General features: G+C 40.4%; 1 long non-coding RNA gene across 1 annotated transcript; it reads left to right on the forward strand.

Annotated features, from left to right (window-relative positions):
* Nucleotides 1-5,984: 5,984 nt before the first annotated feature.
* Nucleotides 5,985-7,117, forward strand: LOC101150581 (uncharacterized). Its single transcript, XR_174863.4, has 2 exons — nucleotides 5,985-6,127; nucleotides 6,513-7,117. It is a non-coding gene; the product is annotated as an uncharacterized lncRNA (long non-coding RNA).
* The last annotated feature ends 2,446 nt before the right edge of the window (nucleotides 7,118-9,563 follow it).

The following is a 9,563-nucleotide window of genomic DNA, read 5'->3' on the forward strand; positions in this document are numbered from 1 at the left end:
TTAGTTCTGTTAATGTTTACTTTATATATTTAGGAGCTCTAATGTTGGGTGCATATATATTTATAATTGTTATAATATTCCTTGTGGATTTACTCTTTTATCATTATATAATAATCTTCTTTGTCTCTTAAGAGAATGAGAATACAAGCTAAAGGCTAGGAGAAAATATTTGCAAAATACATATATCTAACAAAGGACTTCTATGTAACACATATAAAAACTTTCAAAACTCAATAAGTAAAAAGCAATACAAACCAATAAGAAAATGGGCAAAAGATTTGAATGTATAGTTTACCAGAGAAATTGTACAGGTAGCAATAAGCACAGGAAAAAGCACTCAACATTCATAGTCATTAGAAAAATGCAAACTAAAACCACAATGAGATACCACTACACACATTTCAGAATGACTTAAATTTAGAAAACTAACTTTGTCAAATATTGATAAGGATTTGGAGGAGCTAAAAACTCTCACATATTGCTCTTGAGAATTAAAGTGTACAATCACTTTGGAAAACAGTTTGGTAGTTTCTTTCCTTTTTTTTTTTTTGAGATAGGGGTCTTGCTATGTTACTCAAGCTGGCCTCAAACTCCTGGGCTGAAGGGGATCCTCTTCAGCACCTTGAGTAGCTGAGATTACAGTAGTGCACCACTGCACCTGGCTGGTAGTTTCTAAAAAGTTAAACATACACTTATCATATGATAGAGTCATTCAACTCCTAAATATTTATCCAAGGGAATAAAAGCATATGTTCATACAAATGTCCTCCAAGTTTCCTAGCAGCTTTATTTGTATTAGCTAAAAATTGGAAACAACAGAAATGTCATCATCAGGTGACTAGATAAACAAATTATTGTATATCCATATGATAGAATTCTATTCAACAATAAAAAGAAATTAACACTAAAATTCTTGTTTTAATCTCAAAACAATTATGCTGAGTGAAATAATTCATAAAAAATTGAGTACATACTGTATGATTCCATTTATATTAAATTCTATGCAGTGCAAACTAACCCACAGTGACAAAGCAGGTGAGTGGTTGCTTGTGGGGAACAAGGTTGAGTGCTAGATTACAATGGGACACAAATTTTTTTTGGTATGTTCATTATCTTGATCATGATGATGATTTCATTGGTTTTTATAAATGTCGGAATTCATCAAATTGTACATCTTGAATATATGAAGTTTATTATATGCCAATTATATCTCATTAAAACTGTTAAGAGAAGATTTTTGCATCAAAAAATATTTTAAAAGATGCCTTTCCAATTGGAACTTTAAAACAATCTATTGTTAAACAATTGAGTGATAATTAAGATACAAACAAGAATTAAAGGATTCTGAAAAAAAGATAATTAAACCACTAGATATCCTATCTATAAGATATGTTTAAAACAGTAATCAGAGGACAATATATGGCTAGAAACATTGTATCTCTAAACAGTGAGGAATGAAACTAACTTAATTCAAAAATATATAATGTTCCCCTAAAAAGTACAAGAAAGAAGATATAACAACTATACATTATATGTACCTAACAACAGAGCCCCAAATATATGAAATAACAGCTGTTAAGTTGGAGGGAGAAACAGACAATTCAACAATAATACTTGGATACCTCAGTATATCACTTTTAATAATGGCTGCAATAACTAGACAGGAGATGATCAAGGAAATAGAAGGCTTGAACAACACTATAAAATAACTGGACCTAATAGACATCTATAAAACACTCAGTTGAACAGTTTATGTTCTTCTGAAATCCACATGGAACATTGTCCAGTACAGACCATAAGTTTGGCAACAAAAGAAGTCTCAGTAAGTATAAAAAATAAAATTATATAAAGTATCTTCTTCAATCACAATGGAATAAAATTAGAAATCAATAATGAGAGGAAATTTGGAAAGTCACAAATGTGTAGAAATCAAACAAATTCTTAACCAATCCAATGGCTCAAATAATAAATCATGAGACACTTGAAAATTCTCCGATATAAATCAAAACAAAACAAAAGCATACCAAAATGTATGGATACAACAAAAGCAGTACTTAGATGAAAATTTTTCATTGGAAACATCCACATTAAAAAAATAAATATCTCAAATCAGTAACCTAAGTATATAATAAACTAGAAAAAAGAAAAAGCTAAATTCAAAGCAAACATAATAAAGGAAATAATAAAGCGTAAAGTGTACATAAATGACATAGAGAAAAGAAAAACAATAGAGAAAATGAACAAGCACAAAAACTGGTTCTTTAAAAAAAATAAACAAAATTAACAAAATCAAAACTTTAGACTTACCAAGAGAAAAAAGAGGACTCAAATTACTAAAATCAGTAATGAAAGAGAGGACATTACACTGACTTTACAGAAATAAATGGGGTTATAAAGAAATCATATGAGCAATTATATACCAACAAATTAGATAACCTAAATGAAATAGACTAATACCTAGGAAGACACGAACTACCAACTGACTTATGAATACATACAAGCATAGAAACATAGCTCAATGGAATCAAATTTAGGGTCCAGAAATAAACTCATATACTTATGGTTAATTGATTTTCTCCAAGGGTCTCAAGACCATTCAGTAGAGAAAGAATTCTATTTTCAACAAATTGTGCTGGGAGACAGCTGGAAAAGCACATATAAAAGAATCAGTTTGGACCTCCACTCACAACATGTACAAAAATTAATTAAAACTCATAAAAGACCAAACGTTAAGTGCTAAAACTATAACTCTTATTTAAAAAACCAAATCTTCATAATCTTGGATTTGGCAATAGATCCTTAGATAGGATACCAAAAACACAAGCAACAAAAGGAAAAATAATAAATTGGGCTTCGTCAAAATTGAAACTTTTGTGCATTGAACTCTATCAAGAAAGTGGAAAAATAACCAACAAACTGAGGGAAATTATTTGCTAATCATATGCCCTGTGAGAAACTGCCTATGAACTAAATACTTCCCCCAAATTCACGAGGCAGAGCCCTTATGAATGGGATTAGCACCCTTATAAAAGAGGCCTGAGAGAACTTCCTTGTTACTTCCACCACATAACCTAAGTATATACTTTAATAAAGTATATAGGACATACTGCAAAATGGCCACATATGAACCAAGAAGTAGGCTTTCACTAGACACTGAATCTGCTGGCAGCTTGATCTTTAACTTCCCAGTCACCAAAATTGTGAGAAATAAATTTCTGTTGTTTCTAAGCCATCCAGTCTATGACACTTTGTTACAGCATCACAAACAGACAAAGCCAGGTCTAGGACTGTGAATATATAAAGAACTCTTAAAATTTGACAACAAACCAAAATTCAGTAACAAACCAAAAAGATACAGAAATCATTTTTTTTAATTGTCAAAGGACTAGAACAGATATTTCTCTTAAAAGACGTACCAAGAAAATATAACCAATAAATACATAAAAGGATATTCAGAATCTTTAGTAATAAGGGAAATGCAAATCAAAACCATAATGAGATAACACTTCACACCTACTAGGATAGCTAGAATTTAACAATCACAACAAAAAGAAAACAAGTGTTGACAAGGATGTGGAGAGATCAGAACCCTTATGTATTGCTGGTAGAAACACAAAATGGTTCAGCCACTGTGGGAAGCATTTTGGCAGTTCCTCAAAAATCTAAATATAGGATTACCACATGACCCCGCAATTCTACTCCTAGGTACATATCCAGCAGAACTGGAAACATGTCCAAACAAAAACAGGTGTACACAATGTCCACAGCAGAATTATTCCTAACAGTCAAAAAGTAGAAACAATCCAAATGTCCATCAACTGGATACACAATATATGGTATATTCATGCAGTGGAATATAAGCCTTACCAATAGTGAAGAACTGGCACAGGCTATGATACTCATGAGCCTTGAAAATATTATGCTAATTGAAAGAAGCCAAACACAAAAGGCTATCTATTGTATGACTCCGTTTACATGAAATGCCCAGAACGGGCAAATCCATTGAAACAGAAAGCCAATTAGAGGATGAAGGGAGGGCAGAATGGGGAGCGGCTGCTTAATGAATGTGTTAGTCTGTTCTATCACTGCTATAAAGAAATACTTGAGACTGGGTGATTTATAAAGAAGTTTCTGCTGCACTCCAGCCTGGGTGACAGAATGAGACCTCGTTTCAAAAACAAACAAACAAAAAAAGGTTTAATTGGCTCACAGTTCCACAGGCTGTACAGAAAGCATACATAGCGGTTTCTGCTTCTGGGGAGGCCTCAGGACACTTCCAGTCATGGTAGAAGGCAAAGGGGGAGAAAGCACTTCCTATGGCCAGAGCAGGAGAAAGAGAGGGAGGAGGGAGGTGCCACACACTTTTAAACAACCAGATATCAGGAGAATTCATTATTGCCATGACAGCATCAAGGAGGATGGTATTAAACCATAAGAAGTCACCCCTATGATCCAATCACCTCCCACTAGGCCCCACCTCCAACAGTGGAGATTATTATTTGACAAGAGATTTGGGCAGGACACAGATCTAAACCATACCAGTGTGTATGGAGCTTCTTTTGAGGGTGATAAAAATATTCTGGAATAGGGTTAGTGATAATGATTGCACAATTTTATGATTGAACTGAAAGCCACTAAATTGTACACTAAATACTGTTAATTCTATGCTACATTAATTTTATATCAATTTTTTAAAAAGGGATATGGGAGGCTCAAATATAATGGTACATTTGAACTTTTCAGAAGAAGGTCTTTCAAAACACTTGCCCAATAAATATAAATATATGGGCATCCCCCAATTGGCCTTTAAGGCATTCTCTTCCATTGGCCAAGAGCATTCTCATCTGCTCAGCAACTTTCTCCCATTGGCCGGACCCTTGATGCTGAGGCTTTGAAGCAGAGCCTGGGTTTTCCAGGCACTGCAGATTAGCCGGGGGAAGAAAAGTAGGGTGTTTTAGCAAACCCTCCAGTTAGGACTTTGGGTCCCTAGGAGCTGACTGAGTCTGTTCAAGCATTTTCTCTCTAGTGCCAGGCCTTTGGTTGGTGGGAAAAAGTCAGAGGATGGCACTGGGGGGTCTATTTGCAGTCGTACTCTTAACTCTTGTGAGACCTCAAAACAAGTGCCTTCTGGGTGGTGCTTTCCACTGGGGTAAAATGAAAAGACTCCAGGATCCCAGGCACCCAGGGTTCAAAGGCCTGTTAAGTAGAGAGCAGGAGACAGTACCAGCACAGCCCTAACGCTGTCGGGCCTGTCCCCTCAGAAGCCAGGCCATGGCCCACCTAAATTCTGGAAGGCCCCACCTCCCTTAGCCCCAACAGGCAGTGCTCATCATCAACGACTTTCCTCCAAGCCCCCGTCCTCCGCATACTGCATGGACTCCAGGAGTCCACTGCCCCCACTCCCACCCAGGAAAGCTGGTCTAGGACCAATCAGAGGCTGTGGAACTTTCTGGAAGGCCCAGGGCTTCTCCCTGGGTGGGGCAGGGCCTCTGATTGGAGGAGGCCTGCCAGAAGGGTGGGGTGATGGGCGTGGCTAACGGGATAACTGCCAGAGCAGAAGACAGTTGGCAGTTATTTCGCAACCTTCATCTGTTCCTGGAAGATACCCGTAGCCTGCCTTCCTTGACAGGCTGATTTAGGGGTGCTCCCCAAGAAGATCAGGACTGCTGAAAGAATGAAGAAGAACTTCCTTGGTCCAGGATGTGGATAGAGAATGGAGCGCACTTTCACTTACCTGGCAAGGTGGTTTTGGAAGTTTCCACGGAAGCCTGCCCAGGGCCGCTGCTGCCCGTCCTCGCCTAGGTGTGGAGCTTCCCGACCGGCTGGGGAGGGAATGTCCTGCGGGAGCCGCCGAGGACCCTCTTTAGCCTCTTCCCTGGCTTGGCTGCAGCTGCAGTCTGGTACTCGCCCATTCTGCTCTTCTTCACCTCCGCATTTTCTCTCTCATGGAAGAAGAATTCCATTCTCCCATCCCAGGAAGGAGAGTGCCCTGCGTGCCACGAAAGAGCCCAGGACCCACAGGACAAATACGTCACTGGCAGACCTGCCTTCGCCAGCGCCAGCCCATCTCTGAAACCTCCAGCATTTGTGCCCCGGTCCGGCCCCTCCCAGGCCTGGCTCTTTCCGTGTGGGTATTTTCCTCCTGGGCTCGCTGCCGCCTCGCTCCCATTTCTCCCTTCCCTCCCTATGGTAACTGATGAAGGGTTGGGGCTGGTGGAACCCAGATCTGGGGTCAGAAGTTCCCCTTGTCAAGTCCCAAGTCTTCCATCTAAGCTGTGTGATCATGGGAAAGACACTTTACCCTTTGTGGGCATGCCCGCTCAACTGGAAAGTGACACAATCATAATGCCCTAATCCAGAATTCTTGTGAGAATGGGAGTAATTATGTAAATATCTTTGGAAAACAGATGTGCTGCCAATTACATTTTGTGATTTTAACTTTGTCTTATTTATCTGCTGTGTTTTGTCTTCGTATGTATCAAGTTTCTTCTGATTTTTTTTTTCTTTTATAGGAACGGTCACTGCGCAGGATCAAGCTACAATGAAGAGGAGGGAGGCAGTCTGCACGCACCGCCATTTTCTAGGAACTGGGAAGCCCCCCCACCCCTTAGGAAGATCCATCCCTGTGGAACCTTGCCCAGGCTTACCAGCCTTTGCTGAGGTTGATCTATTGTCCCTCCTTGTCCCCATCAAAATATCCAGCACTCCACCTTCAGGGAGTAGACTTGACCCTCAAATAGCAAGTTCAGCCTTCCCAGGTCTAGGTTCCCTGGGAGGTCAAGATTCGTCTGGTTCCTTAGTACAGAGGGCTAGCTGTGAGTTGGAATCCCCCTATGAGCTTTAGAATCAGTCAAGAGGAATTGGGCCCCTTCCCTTCATCCCTCTTCTTTTCCCTTTTTGTCCCAGAGCTCAGCTCTGACTCAAAAGTTTTTCCATTTACCATCAACATGGAAACTTGGCTCCTCACGTGGGTATATTATCCCCCTTTTGTACATGGTCTTGTTGATCCAAACTCCCTTTCTGTGAAAGAGGCCTGTGGGGCTCAAGAAGCCTGGTCAGCCAGCCAGGCTAGTCCCACATACCTCAGAACCAGTTTAATAAAGGCTCTATGTCATTCTTTTTTGCTTGGGCTGATTGGTGTGCTGATTCAGAAGACCTTGATATTTTATTCTTTCACCCAAACCAGCTCAATTGGTGTTTGTGCTAGAGGGAGATGGACCATGGGGAGGGCTGTTATAAGGGATATCCTTGGCCCTCCCACTTCCCCCTTTGAAGGATGCCCTTGTTATCTTAGGCAGGGACCTGATACCGGTTGGTTCAGTAGATATCTGGCAGTTTACTCTGAGCATTTACCTTGTATTAGGGCAAGAACTAAAGGAACAAATATATCCACCTCAATGTCAGGTCAAATGGGAGGATGTGGATGGGAGTAAAGAGTGATTAGTATTGAGGTCGTGGAATTTTATTGGTTACTATTTTTATAACTTTGGTCTTCCAGTCCTTGAATGAAGGTAAACGGAGACTTATTAGGGAACAAATTACTAGTGGCAGGGTGGTGGTGTCCTGGTGTCCTGCTTAGAATGTGAAGAGAGTGCCCCATCATTGGCCTATGCTGTGCATCTGGGAGATGGTAGGCCACTGTCCTGAACTGCACAACTGGTAGTGAAATTCAGAGCAGAATGCAACATTTATTTAATGGGGCCTCACAGTTGGCCAGTGTCCCTGTGGCCTTTCCCCTTCTTCCTTCCGCTCTGTGTCATGAACCCGACTTGATTTGGCAAGAGAACAACGTACACCTAAGATTTCCCAAATATTTCCCAGCAAGGACCCTGGCTGGCTATGTTTCTACTCCAGTGGTGACCACAGCAGATACTGGCAGTTTTCTGTTATGGCTCTGGGGTCTTTTAAGGAGCAGGAAAGTGGAATATGTACAAACCTGGAGCCACAGTCAAGTACTAAGCTCCTTGAAGCACAAGGCATGAGAATATCATGTTTTCTTTTCCTTAGAGGATTTATGAATTAAAACTAAGGAATAATTTGTAATCAGAATAACACCACCTGGCAGGGATATTGATGAGCTGAGGAAGGCTTATTTGGAGATTTCTGGTATTTTCCAGCTCTGAGACTCCAGACCTAATATCCATGTAATGGCCATTAATGTCTTGTAATTTATAACAGTTTTATCAGTGATCCATTACATTAATCATCATGAGTTGGTGACTTCTCAAGTCCTACAGGTTATTTGTTATTTGTATAACTATATAGAGCTATTTAATTTACAAACACAATACTCTTTTGAGGTAGATACCAGAACCATTTTACATTTGAGGATATTGAAACTAGGAAAAAGACTCAGCTCTTGAAGGAATGGACATGGGGTGCCCTTGCCTTCCTTGGGGAGAGAGCCACCTAATCTGTGCAGCTGTAGTTAGGGCCTGCCACCTTATTCCTCCTCTCCATCCAACCCCTACATTTTAGAAACAAAAAGGCAGCAGTGATCTGGGAATTATTTAATGCTTAGTTTGACAGGACAAATTTTAAGGACCTTAAGAGCAACCTTTTATTTCTTACCATATGAGGCACTGGGACAGGCACAGAGAAGTCAATATTATTTGCCCAGTGCATTTCTTCATGGCTTCTGCTTTTTAATCTTAGGCTCACTTTTTTAACCTCATTGCTCACATGTTATGATTCCTTCCAGAAAATTCATTGAAATTCTAATGTCCCTTGCTGTTCCTTAGGTAACTTAGGAGTAACTTTCCAGCTCTTCCCCTAACTAGTTGTGTGACGTTCAGCAGGCTGCTTAACTTCTGTGTGTCTCAGTTTTCTCAACTGTAAAATGAATAATCCAACCCCTATGTCAGAAGGATGGGTGAGGCTCATGAGGGATAACACATAAGAAATATGGGATGCTTACCACAGTGTTTGGTAAATAACATGAGTTTCCTCTTCCCTGTTTGAACAGTCCTTTGTATTCTGCTGAGAGCTTTCCTGTTCATGCTGCCTCACAACCAAAAGGGGAAAGAATCCTGAGTCCTGTGCTCATGATTTCTCCCTTCGCTAGCTGGTTCAAGGCCAATCCAGATACCATGGTATTTTCTGAAAGAGTCCCACCCTTCTGTGCAAAAGCCTTCCTCCCAGGGAGACTTGATATGACTGATTAACAATCCAATTAACACTCTGGAACAATCTAGAAGGGCTGGGACTCATTACCCTCAGCAATTTTCCACCCATTTAGTCTCCAAGCCATTCCCTGGAAGAGACAAGTGGATCTGATGAGTGGGGCTGTGCCATGAGACCTCCAATATTTGTGGAGAAGCCAGTCCTTTCTTCCTTCGCCAGGCCTCAAGATTTCCCAATGTGCCTCTATTCTTACATGGCGGATGGGATTCTTTGCCTTCATACAGGAAGGAACTGGAACCTCAAGGCAGACAGGACAAATACAAATCTTGAAAATGACCATGACTCCTAGTTGGTCCCTACTTGCCTCCTGGTTTCACTAAGTAGAGGGTCACTCCAGGTAGAGCCCATTCCAGCACGCTGCTCCTTCCCCCACCTTTAGA

Source organism: Gorilla gorilla, chromosome 5 (genome assembly GCF_029281585.2).
Source record: "Gorilla gorilla gorilla isolate KB3781 chromosome 5, NHGRI_mGorGor1-v2.1_pri, whole genome shotgun sequence".
Lineage (NCBI taxonomy): Eukaryota > Metazoa > Chordata > Mammalia > Primates > Hominidae > Gorilla > Gorilla gorilla.